The following is a 12,004-nucleotide window of genomic DNA, read 5'->3' as shown; positions in this document are numbered from 1 at the left end:
TCTGCCATTCCTCCTTGCAGATCCTCTCCAGTTCTGTCAGGATGGATGGTAAACTTTGGTGGACAGCCATTTTTAGGTCTCTCCAGAGATGCTCAATTGGGTTTAAGTCAGGGCTCTGGCTGGGCCATTCAAGAACAGTCACGGAGTTGTTGTGAAGCCACTCCTTCGTTATTTTAGTTGTGTGCTTAGGGTCATTGTCTTGTTGGAAGGTAAACCTTCGGCCCAGTCTGAGGTCCTGAGCACTCTGGAGAAGGTTTTTGTCCAGGATATCCCTGTACTTGGCCGCATTAATCTTTCCCTCGATTGCAACCAGTCGTCCTGTCCCTGCAGCTGAAAAACACCCCCACAGCATGATGCTGCCACCACCATGCTTCACTGTTGGGACTGTATTGGACAGGTGATGAGCAGTGCCTGATTTTCTTCACACATAACGCTTAGAATTAAGGCCAAAAAGTTCATCAGACCAAAGAATCTTATTTCTCACCATCTTGGAGTCCTTCAGGAGCAAACTCTATGCGGGCTTTCATGTGTCCTGCACTGAGGAGAGGCTTCCGTCGGGCCACTTTGCCATACAGCCCCGACTGGTGGAGGGCTGCAATGATGGTTGACTTTCTACAACTTTCTCCCATCTCCCGACTGCATCTCTGGAGCTCAGCCACAGTGATTTTTGGGTTCTTCTTTACCTCTCTCACCAAGGCTCTTCCCCCCCGATAGCTCTGTTTGGCTGTACGGCCAGCTCTAGGAAGGGTTCTGGTTGTCCCAAACGTCTTCCATTTAAGGATTATGGAGGCCACTGTGCTCTTAGGAACATTAAGTACAGCGGAAATTTTTTTATAACCTTGGCCAGATTTGTGCCTTGCCACAATTCTGTCTCTGAGCTCTTCAGGCAGTTCCTTTGACCTCATGATTCTCATTTGCTCTGACATGCACTGTGAGCTGTAAGGTCTTATATAGACAGGTGTGTGGCTTTCCTAATCAAGTCCAATCAATATAATCAAACATAGCTGGACTCAAATGAAGGTGTAAAACCATCTCAAGGATGATCAGAAGAAATGGACAGCACCTGAGTTAAATATATGAGTGTCACAGCAAAGGGTCTGAATACTTAGGACCATGTGATATTTCTGTTTTTCTTTTTTAATAAATCTGCAAAAATGTCAACAATTCTGTGTTTTTCTGTCAATATGGGGTTCTGTGTGTACATTAATGAACTTAAATGATTTTAGCAAATGGCTGCAATATAACAAAGAGTGAAAAATTTAAGGGGGTTTGAATACTTTCTGTCCCCACTGTACATATAAGTGTGAGTCTATGTCATGCAATTCAGTGCACTGATGGCATTTGTTCTTGAGGAGATACAGTATTAGCGTGCTTATGGCTAGCACTTTAGTTATCTGTCAGTGCTCTCACCCCGCAGTCCCCTCGTACGCAAGGTCAAACTATTGTGCAGTATAAAATGCACAGTCTTGTGATATTCTTTTCGTAATAATGTAGCCAAAAAAATGATACCGCATCTCTTTTCGTTTGAAGGAATTTTTATCTGCAGACATAACAGATGTGAGCCAGTGCCCCTTATCACAGCCTACTGGGAGTTCAGTAAGCACACACTGAACGGTGGATTTGAGTGAGAAAGAGATCTTCAGAGGCTCTCAATTTTGTAAAAGAGCAATCAGAAACTCTTGCGCATGGTACCCTTTAATTATCATTAGCACAATTTGCTGAACTAGAAAAGCATGCAATTCATCCAGCGTGTATTTGGTGAATATTAATATATCCATAAATTTTTCTCTCCTACACTTTAGCTGAGTAGGATATTATTTTAAATTATTATGTTATTTATTATGCTTCCATCCCCTCTTTGCTAAAACCCAGGTTTCATAGAGGTGGCATTTTTCTACAACACTAGTATTGCTTGACCTGGAGAATAAGATGAATCTTCCTTTGGAGAAAAAATACATTTATATCCCGAAAATAAAAGAAACAGCATCCATAAAAACATTATATTACTAATCCTTTACCAACCAACAACATCTATGACTTCATGTGTATGATAATACTGCCATCTGGTGGATAAAGAATACAAACAGATGTTGCCAACCTGAAACTGCTCTCTATAGTTTTGTACCTGACTATAGTACCATAGAGAGCTTGAGAAACTCTTCTTTTTCTTATTGATTTATTTTATAAAATATAATTTGCAGCCTGAATTTTGAAGTATTCTGTTTGTAAATGTAATGGTACTATAGATTTTTTCAAGATGAAAGTCCTACTGTAATACCAACCAAGGATTTCAAATTACTGGCAAGGGATATCATTTATAGGATGAGTGCTTGTTTCAAACACATTAGCTACTTTAATAAATCCAAGGAAATTAATTATGTTTGCAAAAATAACCTTTTTAACTTTTCTCCATTTCACAAACTTTGAAGAGCCCAAATCTGTTTCATTTCCTTTCCTTTACATTCATTATTTGTCTTTAAAAATGTCAATACCCATTTTTTGTTTTTAATTAGAATGGCCAAGAATCAGTATCTTTATGCTGTCAGTGACTACATTTTGGACATTTCCCTTAAATTCTTGTTCCCTGTCACTGCAAATAAAATGAAAACTTTCCACCAGGCAGTAATGAAAAGTTAATAAATGTTTCTCATGCCATGCAAAGCTGGAGAAAAAAAGGTTTTGGCTCTAAAGTTGACCTTAAAGCGGACCTTCAGTCATTTTTTCATCTTTCCATCTATTAAATCTTCTGCCCCTGTTGTTTTAACTTTGGATAATAAAACACTTTTTTCTGCCAGTAAATACCTTATACAGCCCACTTCCTGTTTGTCTGGTCATTAGCCTAGACTTATAACATTATGCACAGCTCTCGCTCTCACTCTCATGAGAGTTTGCCAGGAAGGGAGGGGGAATGAGTAATAAGATGGCCAATGAAAGCTGCAGAGCTGGAGGTGTGTCTGTGTAAATCCAGGACGTGAACAGGCAGCAGCTTCAGTTCCCACAGTTAAAATGACTGCAGCCAGACTCAGTGGAGGGACATTTCTGCAGCATATTTGGCAAGTACAGAATCACAGTATATATAAAATAATATGCAAAGTGGTTGGAGGGAAGGTTCAGAATGGCAAAGATGTTTTTATTACAAATTATGTGAGCAGACTGCAGTTCCTCTTTAAGCCCTCATACACACTGGAGGTTATAAAAAAGCCAGTAACATTTGCTGTAGAAAGCTGTAGAGTTTTTCAGCGTTTTTGCACTAGCGTTTTTTTTAGCTGAGCTGTAGTGTTTTTTTAGCAAAACTATACTGTCATAAAAGATTATGGCTGAAAAACACTGATAAATGCTGAATAGCTGCGTTTTTAAGCGTTTTTTGGCGTTTTTACTCTGTTTTAAGCTTTTATCAGAGTTAGAACGTTTTTACAACTGAAAAACTCAAAACCCACTAGTTCTGGGGTTTTTTCCAGCCAGAAAACGCCCCTGCCAAAAACTGCTAAAACTGTGCAAGACACATAGCATAACATGCTGGGGAGTTTATTGACTGTAGAAAAAAACATCTGAAGCCAAAAACAGCAGCTGTAAAAACGTCCAAAAACGTCCAGTGTGCATGAGGCCTTAGGCAGACATAAAAAAACACAATTTGATTCAGCCATGTAACCACCAAAAATACATCCTTAAATGTATTTTCTATATGCAAGTAAATGAAATACTTGAATTTGACCTGCTATTAGCCTCTTGCAGTCTCTGTAGAGCAGAGCTGGAGTGGGAGAAGAAGAAGCAGTACAAGGAGCCAATCAGTTCATGTGCTGACAAGAAGCGTGTTGATATGAAGAAAGAGTAACAGAGAGATGAGCCCATCACTGTCTTCTCTTGATTACAATAAGATGCTTCTAGAATATAGATTACCTTTGCATGGCACAGTTCACAGTAGATGACTTCAATTATCTAGGAGATGACTTTGGTTCTTTTTAGTGGACGCAATAATAACACCTACATTAGTGATCAGGGGTATCAATCCCCCTATTGGTAGCCATTGACCTTCCTGCATTGATGGTCAGTGGCAATGCTTTTTAAAATATCCCTTCCCTTTGGTGGTCAGTGGCAGTGTTAATTAACCTCATCATGCTGCATTAGTGCCCAGCAGAGGTGTTTATTAACCCCTTTGTGCTGCATTAGTGGCCAGTGGCAGTGTTTATTAACCCCTTAATCAATTAACACGTCACTGGTCACTAATACAGCATTATGGGGTTATTTAACTGCCACTGGTCGCTAATGTATTAGTGGCCAGTGGCAGTGGTAATTAATCCAGTCATGCTCCATTAGTGGTCAGTGACAATGTTAATTAACCCTGTAGTGCAGCATGAAGGGGTTAATAAACACTGCCACTGGCCAATAATGCATTAGAGACCAGTGGCGGTTAAATAACCCCTTTCTGCTGCATTACTGGCCTGTGGCAGTTAGTTAATTACCCCTTAACCTCACCCCCCTCCTTTCACATCACAACACCCCCCAAGGAGATAATGATTTTACAGAAAATGTTTATCCTCAGCCTGCTGCCCTCTGCTTTTATTAATTTACTGATTTACCTGTAGCCAATATGCTCCCCACTGTGCCGCTGTCTCTTTTCCCAGCCTCTGAATGATGTGTAGTCCCCTCTTCTTAAACAGGGGCTACTGGCTAAATTTAGCTTTGCTGGGTGGAAAGTAACCTGGATGATTTGTAATTTATTTGATCATCTGGGGCTTTTCCTAAATCCAGTACAGCTGTAGTTCCTTTCTGTCAGTGGTACCTCTGGTATTAGTATGATGAGCTGCAGTAAAACTGCCTTATGACTATTTATGCTACTCTTAGCCAACCAGTAGGGGTTTCCTAGAAACTGGTGCATGCTGGGGGAGAGTATAAATGTTTGGGAAGGACAAGTGATCACTCTCTTGCCTGGGCTGGGTGTACATGTATATACTTTGAATCACGGTTGCTATTGGAGTATGCTGCTGATAAAAAGGTACAGAGAGCTGGGCCAGCCTAAAGGCTATTTTCTATACTGTTGTCCACTGATTTTGTAGAAGTCTGCTAGCTCCTGTTTGCTTGTTCTGGGTGTCTTGAGCCCTTACACCTCTCTTCCTAAAATTTTCTGTGAGTGATAAACATTCTTTTGGTTTGTTCTAAAAGTAACTAGCATCTGTCTTTCAACATCTGTTCACATCTAACCATGCCCAACTACCTACACCCTGAGGTAAAATGTGAGCCTGCCCTGATGCCGCGGGTCGGGGGCGTGCTACATTTTTGGCACCTAACGTAGGGCATGGCATTTTCTGTGTCATGGTTATCCCTATCAACAGACCGCTGAAATTCCCAGAGTTGCTATTTGTCCAGAGGATGTCCGGAATAGTCCATCCTGCCTCGACCAAGTCTGACTGGAGGATCACTGCCGGTATATTCATCTCCAGAGAGACTATCACCAACAGCCAATTGGCTGTTGTTCCGTGGAAAGTTAGCACAAGTCAACATCCATGGCTTTGCGGCAAAGGGGGTTGTTTTTGGCCAGTGGTCAGGGTTTTCCACTTCTATACGCCCCTGGAGCCGGTGCCATAGCTGCAGAGAATTACTACTAGGAGTCGCCCATGCACCACTGCCATCCCAAGCAATGTATGTAGACTGGTTATGCAGTTATGCTACTGTCAAAATAACCAGGTCTACATCACGGCAGTCCTCTCCGAAACCTGGAAAAGCACTGAGATGGACTCATCCAGTCTATTCCTGCATGTACTGTAAGTCATGCTATTGGAGTCTGCTGCTGCTAAAAATATAAAGAACGCTGGGCCAGCCTAAAGACTATTTTCTTTATCACTGGCCGCTGTTTTTATAGGAGTCTGCTAGCTCCTGTTTGCTTGTTCTGGGTGTCCTGAGCCTTTACTCGTCTCTCCCTGAAATTTTCTTCAAGTGTGCAATAAACGTTCTTTTGTTTTGTTCTAAATGTGACTGGCGCCTACCTTTCTTCACCTTTTTACATCTCACTATGCCCAACTACCTACACCCTGAGGTGAAATGTGAGCCAGCCCTGATGTTGGGGGTCAGATGGGATGCTATAGACATCATGTCAGAGGTAAGGACTAGCAGTCATCTGTTGGGTATAGATCACCCCACCTGACAGAGAAGTGCAATATCTGACTTTCTTGTGTCACGTACAGGAGCACAGAAAGTGCTCCAGCACTCAGCACTCCACTGTCAATATGCAAGTGGAAGGTGCTCTGTTCTGGGTACTCTTAGCAACAGCACTGATTTACAGGCTCACTCTATCTGCACCCCCTTCCCTCACTGAATTGTTGCCCCCGGTGCTCTTGACCCTTTTGCCCCCCTCTTGTCCTGGCCTTGGTTTCTACTATAGCAAAATGTAAACATTTGCAGATTGCAAACAGTTCTGCTATTTCTGCTTATACAAATCATTTAAAGCAAAAGACAGGGTTTTGGACCATGTCTGACACTAAACACAACATAATCTGGAAAGTTTTCACAAGCAGGAGATATGCCTTAGGAAAATGAAAGGTAAATGGACAAATATTTCCAGGGACAAAATTCAAAGCCTTGGACTGTCCATCAAAAATCAGTAAAAGATGACAAATATTTTATTGTCTTTGTGTTCATCTAAAGGAGCTGATTTGTTGGTACACAAATATAGAAACGTATCAATCCTTTTTATAGAGTCCCCAATGGTCATGGTACATTATGTGCTGTTAATAAAAAAAAATTGCAGCCACCCTTTACATCATTTTGCTGCAGGTTATTCCTATGTGACTGTTGCTAAAGCCAACTGTGGAAATATATTTTTGCAACAGATGCTGAATTAAACCTGTCACCACAAGATGTCAGTAAATTACTATTTGCTTAATGGGAATCTGACACTAACACTGTAAACACTGTAAACAGGCCATGTATTTGCAAATAGTATCATGTAATAATGTAGATGGTTTATTTTACAACAATGCACTTAAAAGTGAATCTGTGGATAAAACTTATTTTTAAAACTAAGGCAGGAAAATGTATCTTACGTCATTAGCTCTCTGCACATAGCAGTAGACATCTTTAACCACTTCAGCCCCGCAAGATTTGTCTGCTCAATGACCAAGCCATTTTTTGCGATACGGCACTGCGTTGCTTTAACTGACAATTGCGCAGTCGTGTGATGCTGTAACCAAACAAAATTGACATCCTTTTTTTCCCACAAATAGAGATCTCTTTTGATGGTATTTGATCACCTCTGCAGTTTTTATTTTTTGCGCTATAAACAAAAGAAGAGTGGCAATTTTGAAAAAAACACAAGGGGGGTTATTTACGAAAGGCAACTCCATTTTGCATTGCAAGTGCACTTGAAAGTGCAGTCGCTCTAAATCTAAGGGGTAGATCTGAAATGTGTGGAAGCTCTGCTGATTTTATCATCCAATCATGTGCAAGATAAAATGTTGTTTTTTTATTTTCCTTACATGTCCAACCCCTTTCAGTGCACTTTCAAGTGCACTTGCAGTGCAAAGTGGATTTTCCTTTAGTAAATAACCCCCAATATCTTTTATCTTTTGCTATAATAAATATCCCATTTTTTAAAAAAAAAAACAATTGATTTTTCTCAGTTTAGGCCGATATGTATTCTTCTACATATTTTTGGTAAAAAAAAACGCAATAAGCGTATATTGAGTAGTTTGCGCAAAAGTTATAGCATCTACAAAATAGGGGATAGATTTATGGCATTTTTATTATTATTATTTTTTTTTTTTCTACTAGTAATGGTGGCGATCTGCGATTTTTATCAGGACTGCGATATTGCAGCGGACAAATTGGACACTTTTGACACATTTTTTGGGTCCATTGACAATTATACAGCGATCAGTGCTATAAAAATGTACTGATTACTGTATAAATGTCACTGGTAGGGAAGGGTTTAACAATAGGGGGCGATAAAGGGGGTTAACTGTGTTCCCGAGGTGTGTTCTAACTGTAGGAGGGATGGGACTGTCTAGGAGGAGAGAGATCGGTGTTCATACTTAATATGAACACACGATCTGTCTCTACTCCCCTGAAAGAACCAGGATTTGTGTATTTACACACACAGATCCCGGTTCTCGCTCTGTCAAGAGCAATCGCGGCTGCCCGGCGGTCACCTAGTGGCCAAAAGGAAAAGCAACGTAAGGTAACGTCGATTTGCCCAGTCGAGCCAACCTGCCACAGTAAAACTGCTTGTCCGGAAGTGGTTAAAGTGACTGACTGTAAACCTTTTTTTTTTTTTTTAAATAACAAACATGTTATACTTACCTGCTCTATGCAGCGGTTTTGCATAGTGCAGCCCTGATCTTCCTCTTTTTCAGGTTCCTGATGGTGCTCCTGGCTCCTCCTCTTTTTGGTGAGCCACCATAGGAAGCCGCTTTTTATTGTGGCACACCTGTGGACTTGATTCCGAGCCCCGCTGTCTGTGTCCCTTGACACAGACAGCGGGGCTTGGCCCCACCCCCTGCACCCGCATCAGAAGATTTGATTGACAGCAGCAGAAGCCAATGGCTCTGACGAGAGAGAAAGCAGCGCTGCTTCTCTTGGGCATAGCACTGTACTGAGATCTGGCTCAGGTAAATATAAATGGGGTCTGGGGAGGAAAGTTGACACAGAAGGTTTTATACCTTAAAGCGGTATTAAAACCAAAATCAAAAATGTAATATATTGCAGTTTACCAATCTTTAGATGTGGTGGCTTCATCAGTTTTTTTTCTTTGGCTTTTTCCCCTCTGTTTTCACCTGGTGATCTGGGTGGTAACACACCTTCTATGTTAGTGAGACACAACTCTGGAGGAATGAGTAGAGGAGGCACATCAGACAGCAACATTGTCAGTCTGGGGGGTGGGGAGTGTTAAATGTACTAGCAGATTTAGATACACTAACAAATTGAAGCAGTTACAGCAAGCTGTTTTTTTTCCTTTTGGGTTTAAAGGTTTTGTATGGGTAAATAAAGACCGATCATTAGGGTTGTCCCGATATCGATACTAGTATCAGTATCGGTGCCGATACCGAGCATTTGCCCGAGTACTTGTACTCGGGCAAATGCTCCGATGCCTTATCCGATACCTGGACAGTCAGGGATGATGGGGGCGGTGCTGGGGAGGAGTTACAATCACAGATATCCCTGTATAGATTTCAATAAAGCAGCTGACATCCGCTTCTCCTCCTCTCCCTGCTGTGGCTTTCAACTGCTTTATTGAAATCTATACAGGAAGATTGGTGATTGTAACTCCTCCCCAGCGCCGCATCGATCATCCCAACTGTCCCCCATATCCTCCTCCAGTCCCCCTCCTTGCTCCTCCGCTCCCCTCTGTTCTTGATCTGTCAGAATGGAGAGCGGAGGAAGAAGCCAGTAAATATGTTATTTACCGGCTCCTTCCTTTTCCGATTGCACAGAATCAATTACCACTGACTCTGTTCCTTCATTACTGCCACTGAGCAAACTGTGTTTACGATGCTTCGGTTTATGAATGGAGAGGAGCCGCTATCTCCTGCCCATTCATCTTCAGTGGAGCTGAGGCTGCAGAGAAAGGGACTGGGGAATCTGTCCTCAGTCCATTTCCCTGTCTCAAAAAGGAGATGTCAGGAGTCTGTTAAGACCCCTGATATCTCACCAAAGCCCCCCCCCCCCCAACAGGGCTAATAAAAAAAAAGAAAAAAGAATTGTAATAAATAAATATTGAAAAAAGGTTAAATTGTAAAAATAATAAAAGAAGAAAGAAAAAACACACTGACACCATCCACTCCTCCCTCCCCCAACAAAATCAAAACATTGTAAAAAAAAAAAAAACTTGTAAAGAATAATAAAATTGTAAAAAATAAAATTGTAAAAAAAAAAAAAAATGACTGACACAGTCCACATGTCATCAGTGCTGCATATAAGTGTAACTGTCACATGACAAAAAAAAAAGTTTTGGTAATCCGTATCGGTGAGTACTCAAAAAAAGTATTGGTACTTGTACTCGGTCTTAAAAAAGTGGTATCAGGACAACCCTACTGATCATTTTAATCACCCCTAAGAGTGTTAAGTGGTTTGCCTCATCCTTATAAACTGATACATTCTGCTGGAGAGTTTGTTCTGTGAAAAACAACAGACTTACTGGATGGATCACCAGATAAAAATAGAAGAAAGAAAGCGTAAAAAAGGAAACAAATGCAGCCACCACATCTAAGAATTGGTAAGCGCCAATTCAATAAATGTTTGTTTCAGGGGTTTAATATTGTTTTAATGCACAGAATGCATTAAGGTAAAAAAAAATCTACCTCTACATCCACTTTAACTCCAAAGCCACTGGGGCCCTCTCAAAGCAGCTATGCAAAACTACTATTTGCATAATCATGTCCCATTCCCCTCCCTCCCTACAACAATGCCTGAACCAGAGGATAGGCTGCTTACAACAACGACATTGCAATGGGGGCAGCAGGATATTTAGTATCTTTAGGAAGAGAAATTTCTGTCTCTCTTTAGAGAGAGGTAGAGGCATGGAACTAGCGGTCAGGTACATAACCACTGACACTATCCACTGACCAACAATCCACAGGGCAACTGACCACCATACACTGGTGGCCAGTGGGTGCTGTCAATGGTTACTTACCCATGCCGCAGGATCTGGCAATGAAGTCCACGCCAGCACCAGAACTATGCAGTCACCACAGGCTGGTGCATTGATCCACAACCAAAACAGATGGATCTGCCAGCCAATGGATATATAATTCCAGTATGAGAACCATGAAAAAACCATCAGGTTACCAGTCACCGGTTGGGGTATCGCTTCCTAACCCTGGAAGTTCAATCTACCCACCAAATGTAACTGTATTCAAGATGTGCCAGTCTACACCACTCAGACTTGTGGATCTTGTCTGCTAAGCAGCTGACAGTACAACCAGACGGCCCTGTTGTACGGTCGCTGGAGAGCTTGTCATCCAGCTGCTGAACTGGTGGTTGACTATTGGCCTTATTATGTGGCAGCCCGAATGTGGTATATAGGGATGGAGGTCATTACATATATATATTTGGGGACCTTAGCTTACCCCTCACTAAGCCTACATAGCTATTCCTCCTTCAGAATCCCCTTGCTGGGTACCCCCTTTTTTCTTTTTTGCTCCTCTGCTCACGTTTGTGGATCTTTTTACCATTGAATTTTTTGGTGGTACATATTCCAACCTACGTTTTACAATACCAGGACAACTCTTGGCAGTTGATTATTATGGCCTACGGTATTTACTTCAAGCTCCTGAAGAAGCGCGTCAGTTTAGAGCTCCAAGCTATTCCACCCTCTACATCAACCCATACCAGGCCTATCCAAATATAGATGACTGCATTTGTACAAACCCCATGCTAAGTACAGTTTGGCCTTATGAATGGTTATGGTGATGTGTATGTGGTAGCTCTACTAACACTTGGTGCTAGGAATTTTTAACTTCACTTTGTTTGTCATTTTAATTTTTTGTACAAATAAAATATATTTTTAGATGACTATGTGTGTTGTGGTGCCTAAAAAGTCCATTTGGAGCCTATTTGTTTAATTTTATCTAACATTTTCTAACATCTTAAAGTTGCTTTCTTATTTGGCAAACTAACTTTAGGAACTTTGGGGGGGGGGGCGGCCGCCGGACCAGCCGCCACTGATAGAGGAATACTTCACTCATTCCTTACTCCTTCTAAAGCCAGTACTCACCTCCAGTTCTTATATGTAATTGGGGGGGGGGGGGGGGGCTCCTCACCCTCAGGTACAATCCATGACTGCTGGCCCTGCATTACACATGATGACATGACCAGCAAAGAGGAGCAGCTGTGTGGGAGTCGTATGGTGGGGAGAAAACCAGTAGTATGTCTGCTTATCCCTGATCCTCGAGACTAAATGAGCATTTAACCATTAATGGGGGTGGGGGACAAAACTAATGCTATTTTGTGGCTGACTGGCATTCAGCTATTAAATTAAGGCCGTAAGCAGATATAACCTTAATTACATCTCAGG

The sequence above is a fragment of the Aquarana catesbeiana genome, linkage group LG01 (assembly GCF_042186555.1).
Source record: "Aquarana catesbeiana isolate 2022-GZ linkage group LG01, ASM4218655v1, whole genome shotgun sequence".
Lineage (NCBI taxonomy): Eukaryota > Metazoa > Chordata > Amphibia > Anura > Ranidae > Aquarana > Aquarana catesbeiana.
Note: the sequence above shows the minus strand (reverse complement) of the source record.